The following is a 9,184-nucleotide window of genomic DNA, read 5'->3' as shown; positions in this document are numbered from 1 at the left end:
CAACCATGCAACTCTCACAGACATCACTTGTCTGTTTCCTCAGGCTCAAGAGCACTGACTGAATTGCCAAATGGGAGAGGTGCAAAATCCAAACTGGATATAAAAGAGAAAATTTCATAGTGTATGAGAGGAGCCCGGGAGATGTGTAAACCCCAAACAGGATTTTTCAGGCTTCCTTTGAGATACTCTACTACAAGGTCTTTTAACTTGCCTGTAATCTGAGTATCTTTAATTTTCACTTACAACATTTGAGGCCTGGCTGAGAGTTGCTGGGTACTCTGGGACTGTCAACATTTAGCAGGTGGTGCACTAGTCAGGATTTTCACTGAGATACCAGCTCTAAAATGAGTTTATACAGTACATTTGTCAGTACCTCCTCTACCCAAAGAAAATCAAAGTGTGTGTACAAGTATATTTACTTGCAATATTTGTCTCACTTCTTCTGCACCAGAGGACAGTTACTCAATATCTTCCCTTGCAAGGGGAATCCTCCCTCACTTCTCTATTGAGCACAGCAAAGATTCAGCAATAAAGAAAACGAAAACCCTGTTTGTGGTAAGATTGCTACAGTTTCCAATGCCGGTTCAAGTCATGCGGGGATTCAGGTCATGTGAAGATGGGCATTTACCTCCCCGTTTAGGCCAACTATAGAGTACATGCAATATAATTGGTTGCAGCACCACTTACAGTAAAAAAAATAATTAGTTTCCTTTATTTTATAAAGCAACAGCAGTGCATGAGTCAGTAATAATGGATGACAGTTTCATGTAGTAGCAACAACCTTTGGGCTGGTGAAATGGCAGTGTTACTGCCTTAAACTGTGGTACATGGGTCAATATAAAAGACCACTATTACTTCATGGAATACATTGAATAGATGCAGATGTATGCAACTAAAGCTGGATGGATACACATTATACAATTTTTATTAGATTTTTTCCTTTAGATTTACCAAACCATATAATATGAGGTCAAACCTAAACACTTTAAATTTATATGCAACCAGGCAGGCCCTTGCACTACATAGTTGAAGGTAAATCTAAAGGAAATCTAACAAAAGTTGTATATTGTTTATCCAGCTTTAGACTTTCCTTTCTATTACAAATTAGGAGCAGGCTTATTTAGTTCTCATTTACTGGTTAGCACAGCTAAATGCAGGAGAAGTCTGTATTTTGAGCTGTGAACTGGTACTACCTATATCTTGAGCTTGAGGGTTACAGTAGGGGTTAGGCCAGGGGTGAGGGGCCAGGTTGAGATTATGTGAAAGTGACTTTTTGGACCTGATAAATATGCACCTAAATATCACATGTTAGTGCCAAAGCATGAGCAATGAAAAGCCACTTGTTGTGTAAAATTTTGTGGCTGAAAATGTATCTGCTGAAAGGTTTGCACAAATACCCCTGTGCGATAAACAACTGGGCCATTTGTAGAGGTCAGAAAATAACTTATTGCTACAAATAAACCCTCAGTAGTAGGGCACCTATAAAATTCTTCTTACAAAGAAAGGGGAATTTTATATTTATTTAAGCTAAAGAAATAAATATGCAAATAGACATTGTACTAACAACCTCCATTTTAATTTTACATTATATCGTATATCTTTCATCAGTTTACATCTACCGTATATACTCGAGTATAAGCCGACCCAAATAAAAGCCAAGGCCCCTAATTTTACCACATAAAAATGGGGAAAATGATTGACTCGAGTATAAGCCTAGAGTGGGAAATGCAGCAGCTACTGGACCCAACTGGACCACCACGAGACCCAAAACAGGGGCTGCGGGCATGGTACAGGAGAATGCAGGGCTGCGGGCATGGTACAGGAGAATGCAGTGCTGCGGGCATGGTACAGGAGAATGCAGGGCTGCGGGCATAGTACAGGAGAATGCAGTGCTGCAGGCATAGTACAGGAGAATGCAGGGCTGCGGGCATGGTACAGGAGAATGGAGGACTGCGGGCATTGTACAGGAGAATGCAGGGCTGCGGGCATTGTACAGGAGAATGCAGGGCTGCAGGTATTGTACTGGAGAATGCAGGGCTGTGGGCATGGAACAGGAGAATGCAGGGCTGCGGGCATTGTACAGGGGAATGCAGGGCTGTGGGCATTGTACAGGAGAATGCAGGGCTGCAGGCATGGTACAGGAGAATGCAGGGCTGCGGACATGGCACAGGAGAATGCAGGGCTGCGGGCATTGCACAGGAGAATGCAGGGCTGTGGACATGGTACAGGAGAATGCAGGGCTGCAGGCATGGTACAGGAGAATGCAGGGCTGCGGGCATGGTACAGGAGAATGCAGTGCTGCGGGCATGGTACAGGAGAATGCAGGGCTGCGGGCATAGTACAGGAGAATGCAGTGCTGCGGGCATAGTACAGGAGAATGCAGGGCTGCGGGCATGGTACAGGAGAATGGAGGACTGCGGGCATTGTACAGGAGAATGCAGGGCTGCGGGCATTGTACAGGAGAATGCAGGGCTGCAGGTATTGTACTGGAGAATGCAGGGCTGTGGGCATGGAACAGGAGAATGCAGGGCTGCGGGCATTGTACAGGGGAATGCAGGGCTGTGGGCATTGTACAGGAGAATGCAGGGCTGCAGGCATGGTACAGGAGAATGCAGGGCTGCGGACATGGCACAGGAGAATGCAGGGCTGCGGGCATTGCACAGGAGAATGCAGGGCTGTGGACATGGTACAGGAGAATGCAGGGCTTCGGGCATGGTACAGGAGAATGCAGGGCCGCGGGCATTGTACAGGAGAATGCAGGGCTGTGGGCATTGTCAGGAGAATGCAGGGCTGCGGGCATACTACAGAAGATGCAGTGCTGCAGGCATGGTGCAGGTGTACAGGTGTGGTGCATGCATGCGCCGCCGCTCGGGAAAGCTCATATACGTTCGGCTATTCCGGGAATAGCCGAATGTGTACAGCCTTTCCCGAGCAGCAGTGCAGTGACATGTTGGCGCTGAGCGGCGCCATTTTTAAATTTAAGGCGCCTCAGGAGCATGTTGGGCCAGCCGGGGATACATTTTTTTTTATGAGTCGAGTATAAGCCGAGGGGGATGTTTTTTTTAGCACAAAAAATGTGCTGAGAAACTCGGCTTATACTCAAGTATATACGGTATATTCAGCTCAACGGGGATCAGCGGTTTCCGTGCAACGGAGGCGCCCATGTGAAAGGGGCCTCAGAGCTGGGGGAGGAGAAGCAGCAGCACACGGAGCTTCCCAGTGAATGGCTGTGCAGGGGGAATGTGCCAGAACAAGTCTGATCATTGGAGTAGAGCATACCGTGTTCCCAGTATAGCTAGAAAACTGACCACGATGTGCTTTCCTGCTTAGTGTGGTCAATTTTTAACAGGAAAGCAAGTGGACAAGCAGGAATACTGGGGATTTCACATAAAGGAAGCAATACAAAGAGAACAGGATACTTTTTTATACAAGTAAATGGTACAGCAGGCACATATTAGGAATATAAAGTGTTAGAATACCAAACGCTTTAAGCTGGCTATAGAGGGATCGAAATATGGCCAGTTAAGCAGAGACTGGATGAATTTCTATAGACCCCTCTACAGCAGTTCCCATTCCAGAGAAGTCGATCTAATAATTGACTTCTTTTACCAGGCTTGTTGGAAAATTTTCCTTCGATCAGCGATCATCCATCTTGCTTGTGTGAATGAGGGAATCTGTTCTTTTTTTTTTGATCAACCAGCGGACTGATGCATGAATGGCCAGGTTTTGATTCTGACACAGTGCACTCAGTATTCAGTATTTAGTAGCAGAACTTGACACACACTCTCTCCTTCTCTGCTGTACAAGTCTATGGACACCTATGCTGAGGAATGTGTCTGTGGGATTGATTTACTGACGGTGAAAAGTGAAAAATCTGGTGAAGGCTCTGCATGGTAGCCTATCAGCTTCCTATTTCAGCTTGTTACTCAACTAAGCTATGCCAACACAATGGAGAAATTCAGGAAACAGCTCCCTAAAACCATTGTTTATTACCTGTCCCACTACCTAGGCCAGCGAACTTACTGAAGGATAACTTACAATTGTAAAGCTACAGCCGTGGCCAATAGTTTTAAGAATGACACAAATATTAATTTTCACAACGTCTGCTGCTTCAGTGTTCTTAGATCTTTTTGTCAGATGTTACTATGGTATACTGAATTATAATTACAAGCATTTCATAAGTGTCAAAGGTTTTTATTGACAATTACATTAAGCTTATGCAAAGAGTCAGTATTTGCATTAAAAGACGCTTCTTTTTCAAGACCTCTGCAATTTGCCCTGGCATGCTGTCAATCAACTTCTGGGCAACATCCTCACTGATGGCAGCACATTCTTGCATAAACAATGCTTGGAGTTTGTCACAATCAATTTGTGGGTTTTTTTTGTTCACCCGCCTCTTGAGGATTGACCACAAGTTCTCAATGAGAATAAGATATTAGGGGTTTCCTAGCCATGCACCCAAAATTTTTGTGTTTTGTTCCCCAAGCCACTTAGTTATCACTTTTACCTTATGACAAGCAGGGCTGGTGCTTCCACTAGGCAAACTAGGCAGCCGCCTTGGGTGCATTGCCACTTAGGGGCGCAGCCATGAGTCGGCACTCTCTCTCCATCATGAATGATTATTGTGAGCTGAGGGGAGGGGTGGGGGAGGAAGAAGGGACAGGGGAAGATGCCAGGTGTCTTGGGCAGTGGCGGAACTACCAGGTCCTGGCTTTCACCAGAGTGCTGCCTGCATGATGATCCTCTTTGGCTGGAGCTGAGCAGCCTTAACCCCAGGCAGGAAGAGACTCTCGGCACTAAATTGGTAGGCAACCGTTCATTTCCCTGGGTCGGTATTAAGCAGGGAGCGGAGGAGAGCTGAACCTGAGCCAGAGCTCGGCACTGTAGGGCGGAACCTTTACTGGGGCAGAAGCGACGAGGCAACGGAATGGTCTGAGGATGTTGGTGATGAAGGAGGTGCGGAACTCTCTGACTGCTGCTTCTCCCTCCTCCAGGAGAAGGTTGGAGCTGTGGTGAGCACTGTGGTCCAGGAGAGAAGCGTCCTGGGAGAAGGAATCAGCAGGATCACTGTGAAGGAGGGCAGAGTGGGGGCCACTCTCTTCATACCGTGCAGTGAGTGTCCCCAGAACAGGGGATCAGGGCCCCTGGGTGTTACATGGAGCATCCCTGGTATGAAAGGGAATCGGAGTCACCAGGTGTGACATGGGGGATAGGGGTCACCGGGTCTAACAGGGGTTCGGGGTCACCAGGTGTGCCATGAGGAATTGGGGTCCCTGGGTGTGCCATGGGGGATTGGGGTCCCCAAGTGTGACACGGAGGAACATCAGGGTCCCCAGGTGTGACATGGAGGAACATCAGGGTCCCCAACTGACATGGAAAAACATCAGGGTCTGACATAGAGAAACATTGGGGTCACTGAGTATGACAGCATGACATTGAGGAACACGGGGGTCCCTGAGTATGACATGGAGGAACATCAGGGTCAGTGGGTATGACAGCATGACATGGAGGAATATTGGGGTCCCAGGGTGTGACATGGAAAAACATCAAAATCCCTGGGTGTGAAACGGAGGGACATTAGGGTCCCCGGGTGTGACATGGAGGAATATGGGGGTCACTGGGTATGACAGCATAACATGGAGGAACCATCAGATCAGGGTTACTAGGTATGACATAGAGGAGTTTTTAACCCCTTCCCTTTTTTTGGGGGGGCACAAATAGCTGGTCTTGCCTAGGGCGTAAAATAGTCTAGCACCGGCCCTGATGACAAGGTGCTCCATCCAGCTGGAAAAGACATTGTATGATTGGGAGAAGTTTCTCTTGGAGGATGTTTTTGTATCATTCTTTATTCATGTCTGTGTTCCTAGGTAAAATTGTGAGTGAGCCCAATCCCTTGGCTGAGAAGCAACCCCACACATGAATGCTCTCAGGACGCTTTACTATTGACATGACAGATGGTAGTGCTCACCTTTTCTTCTCCAGGTAAGGTTTTTTTCTGGATACCCCAAACAATTGGAAAGGGGATTTATCAGAGAAAATGACTTTACCCCAGTCCACAGTAGTGCAATCCCTGTACCTTTTCAAGATATCGCTCTGTCTCTGATGTTTTCCTAGAAAGAGGTGGCTTCTTTGCTGCCCTTCTTGACACCAGGCCATCCTCCAAAAGTCTTTGCCTCACTGTGCATGCACATTCACCCACACCTGCCTGCTGCCATTCCTGAGCAAGCTCTGCACTGGTGGTGGCCCAATCCTGCGGTTAAATCAACTGTAGGAGATTGTCCTGGTGCTTGCTGGACTTTCTTGGGTGCCCTGAAACCTTCTTCACAAATGCAGTGGAAATGTTTTTTTAAGGGATTAAGTTCATTTTCATGGCAAGGAGGTAAGACCTTTTGCTTGGGATAACAGTCAGACAGGACCTCTCAACTGTATTCAAGGGAAGGGGAGCCTGATCGACTTTCAAGGAAAACCCAATTTGGATGATTGTGCATCCTGGGCAGACCTCAATCTGTCAGTTATCCTGGGTGGCAAAGGTCGGTGTGAATGGTGTGCATGAGATGCTTTATTAGTAATGGCAGCGATTTTTAGCGGGACTGCGACATTGTGGCAGACAGATCTGACACCTAACTGACATTTTTGACACTTTTAAGGGGACCAGTGCCATTACTACAATAACCAGTGCTAAAAATATGCACTGTTACTGTACTAATGGCACTGACAGGAAAGGGGTTAATACCAGGGGTGAGCAAAGAGTTAAATGTGTCCCTAGGGAATGCTTTCTAACTGTGTGAGAGATGGTCTTATGGAAAGAACACAGGGACCCCTAGTTCCTAAATAGGAGGAACACAGGAGCCCTGTGTTCATTGCTGAAAGAACAGCGGTCTGCCATGTTTACTACCGCAGACCGCAGTTCTGTCTCCACGGGGAGCGATTGTGGGTGCCCAGCTGCAATCGTGGGCGCTGGCCCCACAGATCAGCTTCCCCTCTGGAAAATGGGCATGCCTTTGCACCCCCCACCAGCCCTTCTACAAAGCGACGTATGGGTATGTAGTTTCACAGCAACCTGCCGCCGTATATGTACGGCGGCTGGTTGGCAAGTGGTTAAATCAAAGCAATGGACACAATTTGTTCCCCAATATTCACAGTCCTTTGCTGAGGGAATGATGCAGTTTTACATGCCAAAGGAGTTGTTTTACATGCTAAAGGATCTGAATTTTTATCCATCCAGTCCTGAGATTTACTCAGCCCTGCTAGACAGCACAGTTAGTTGATGGATTTTTTCTGTACAGCACTTAGGTGACACAGCTAGGTCACCTCTCTGGTCCCAGTCTGTGATTGGACAGTAAAGAAGAAACAGCATATTTAAGAACTCATCTCTCTTTTCCTGTCTGCATGTTTCATGCCATTGCCAGCACCTCTGTGCATGTAGCACCCCTTCCTCTCACAGTCTGCATCCTACTATAGGCTGATAACACTAGTTGTATTTAAAAATACACCTTTTTTTTTTTAACTTAAGGCTCGTACACACTATAAGAAAATCGGGCGAACATTTTAGTCCAAAGAATTTTCGGACGATTTTTCGTAAAGTGTGTGCAGAACTTTCTACAGGCGATCCAGAATTTTTGTACGAAAATTCTCGAAGGGACGAACTCCAAAAATTTTCTCGTACGGAAAAAAAACGAACGATTTTCATTTAATGTGTACCGTTTTCGTACGATTTTTGTACATGCAAAATCAGAAAAGAAAGACTGCACATGATCAGAAATAATAAATAACAAAAAAAGCCTTTGTCGCACGAAAAATTTCCTACGAATTTTCATACGAAAATTCTTTCATCGTTTCCGATTTGCTGTGAAACAACGAGGAAAATCAGACAATCGTTCGCCCAATTTTCTTATAGTGTGCACCCCACTCATTGGCATTTTTTTTTTTTTTTTTTGGATTTGGATGGAGTTCATCTTAAAGCGGAGTTCCGGCCACATAAAACTTTTTTAGATAAAAATACCCCCCTAATCCTAATCTATCCCTAATTACCCTTAACACTAACCCCACATTACAGGTCATTACAGTAAACAAATAAAGATAAATACTTACCTGTAAAATTGATTGCAGAGCGCGGCAATCTCTGGCGTGGGCGTCTGAAGCCGCTGTGTCCCCCGCTGTGTCCTTCTTCCTGGAACTGGCTACCCAGAATGCCGATCACAATCTCGCGCATGTGCTGTAGATTGCCATCGCAATTCTGAATAGCGGCAGGAGCCGTTCCCATTGCATCCTGGGATTGATGATGCTCATCTCCCAGGAGGCAATGTGAAGGAGGAAGTGTCGTCGGCGGCCGTGTCTGCAGAGGGAGGAAGAGGAAGGAAGGTAAGTATATTTGCATTAAAAGCAAAGTAAGTGAAAAGAAAAAAAAATTGTCATTATCCAATTCTTATTCAGGTACTTTAAAGCAAGGGGACAAGCTAAAAATAATTTTTAGGGTGGAACTCCACTTTAAAAACATTTAGAGGAACACAGATATCCAGAGTTGTATAAAGTACTCGAAACCCATACTTGAGTAAAAGTACAAGTGCTTGATCAAAAAGTGACTTGAGTAGAAGTGGGAGTGCTCGATCAAAAAGTGACTTGAGGAGAAGTACTAAAGTATTCAACATTTTTTGTACTTAAGTATTGCAAGTAGTTTTTTTAAAAATGTTGCTACTCAAGTACTGAAAGTAAAAGTACCAGTAGTTTTGAGAAAAAAATTGCTACTCAAGTACTGAAAGTAAAAGTACAAGTACTGTGTTATATAGTTATTAAAGAAAGAAGTCAAAAGTTTGAACATTATATTGTTTTTTATTATTTCAAATGCAGCTTTTATTTATACATACAGTAGCTTTTATTTTTGTATGCGCTGATAATACACATGTTTTGAGCTTCATGAAACCTGCCATCTACTGTTCTGGCAGTGGTAATTTTTATAATTGTAACGAGTAACTATGCAGCACAAAAAAAAAATATTGGAGTAGAAGTATTGAAATCATTGAAAAAATGTAGTGAAGTAAAAGTGGAAGTAGGAGAAAAAAATTCTACTCTAGGAAAGTACAGATACCGCCTTTTGGTACTTAAGTACAGTAGTGAAGTAGTTCTACTTAGTTACAATACATCTCTGCAGATATCAAGGTTTTTCAAAGCTCTCTCAGGATTTATA

This window comes from Pelophylax lessonae (assembly GCF_965119305.1).
Source record: "Pelophylax lessonae genome assembly, chromosome: 3".
NCBI lineage: Eukaryota > Metazoa > Chordata > Amphibia > Anura > Ranidae > Pelophylax > Pelophylax lessonae.
The sequence above is the reverse complement of the archived record's forward strand: the minus strand, read 5'-3'. Positions refer to the sequence as shown.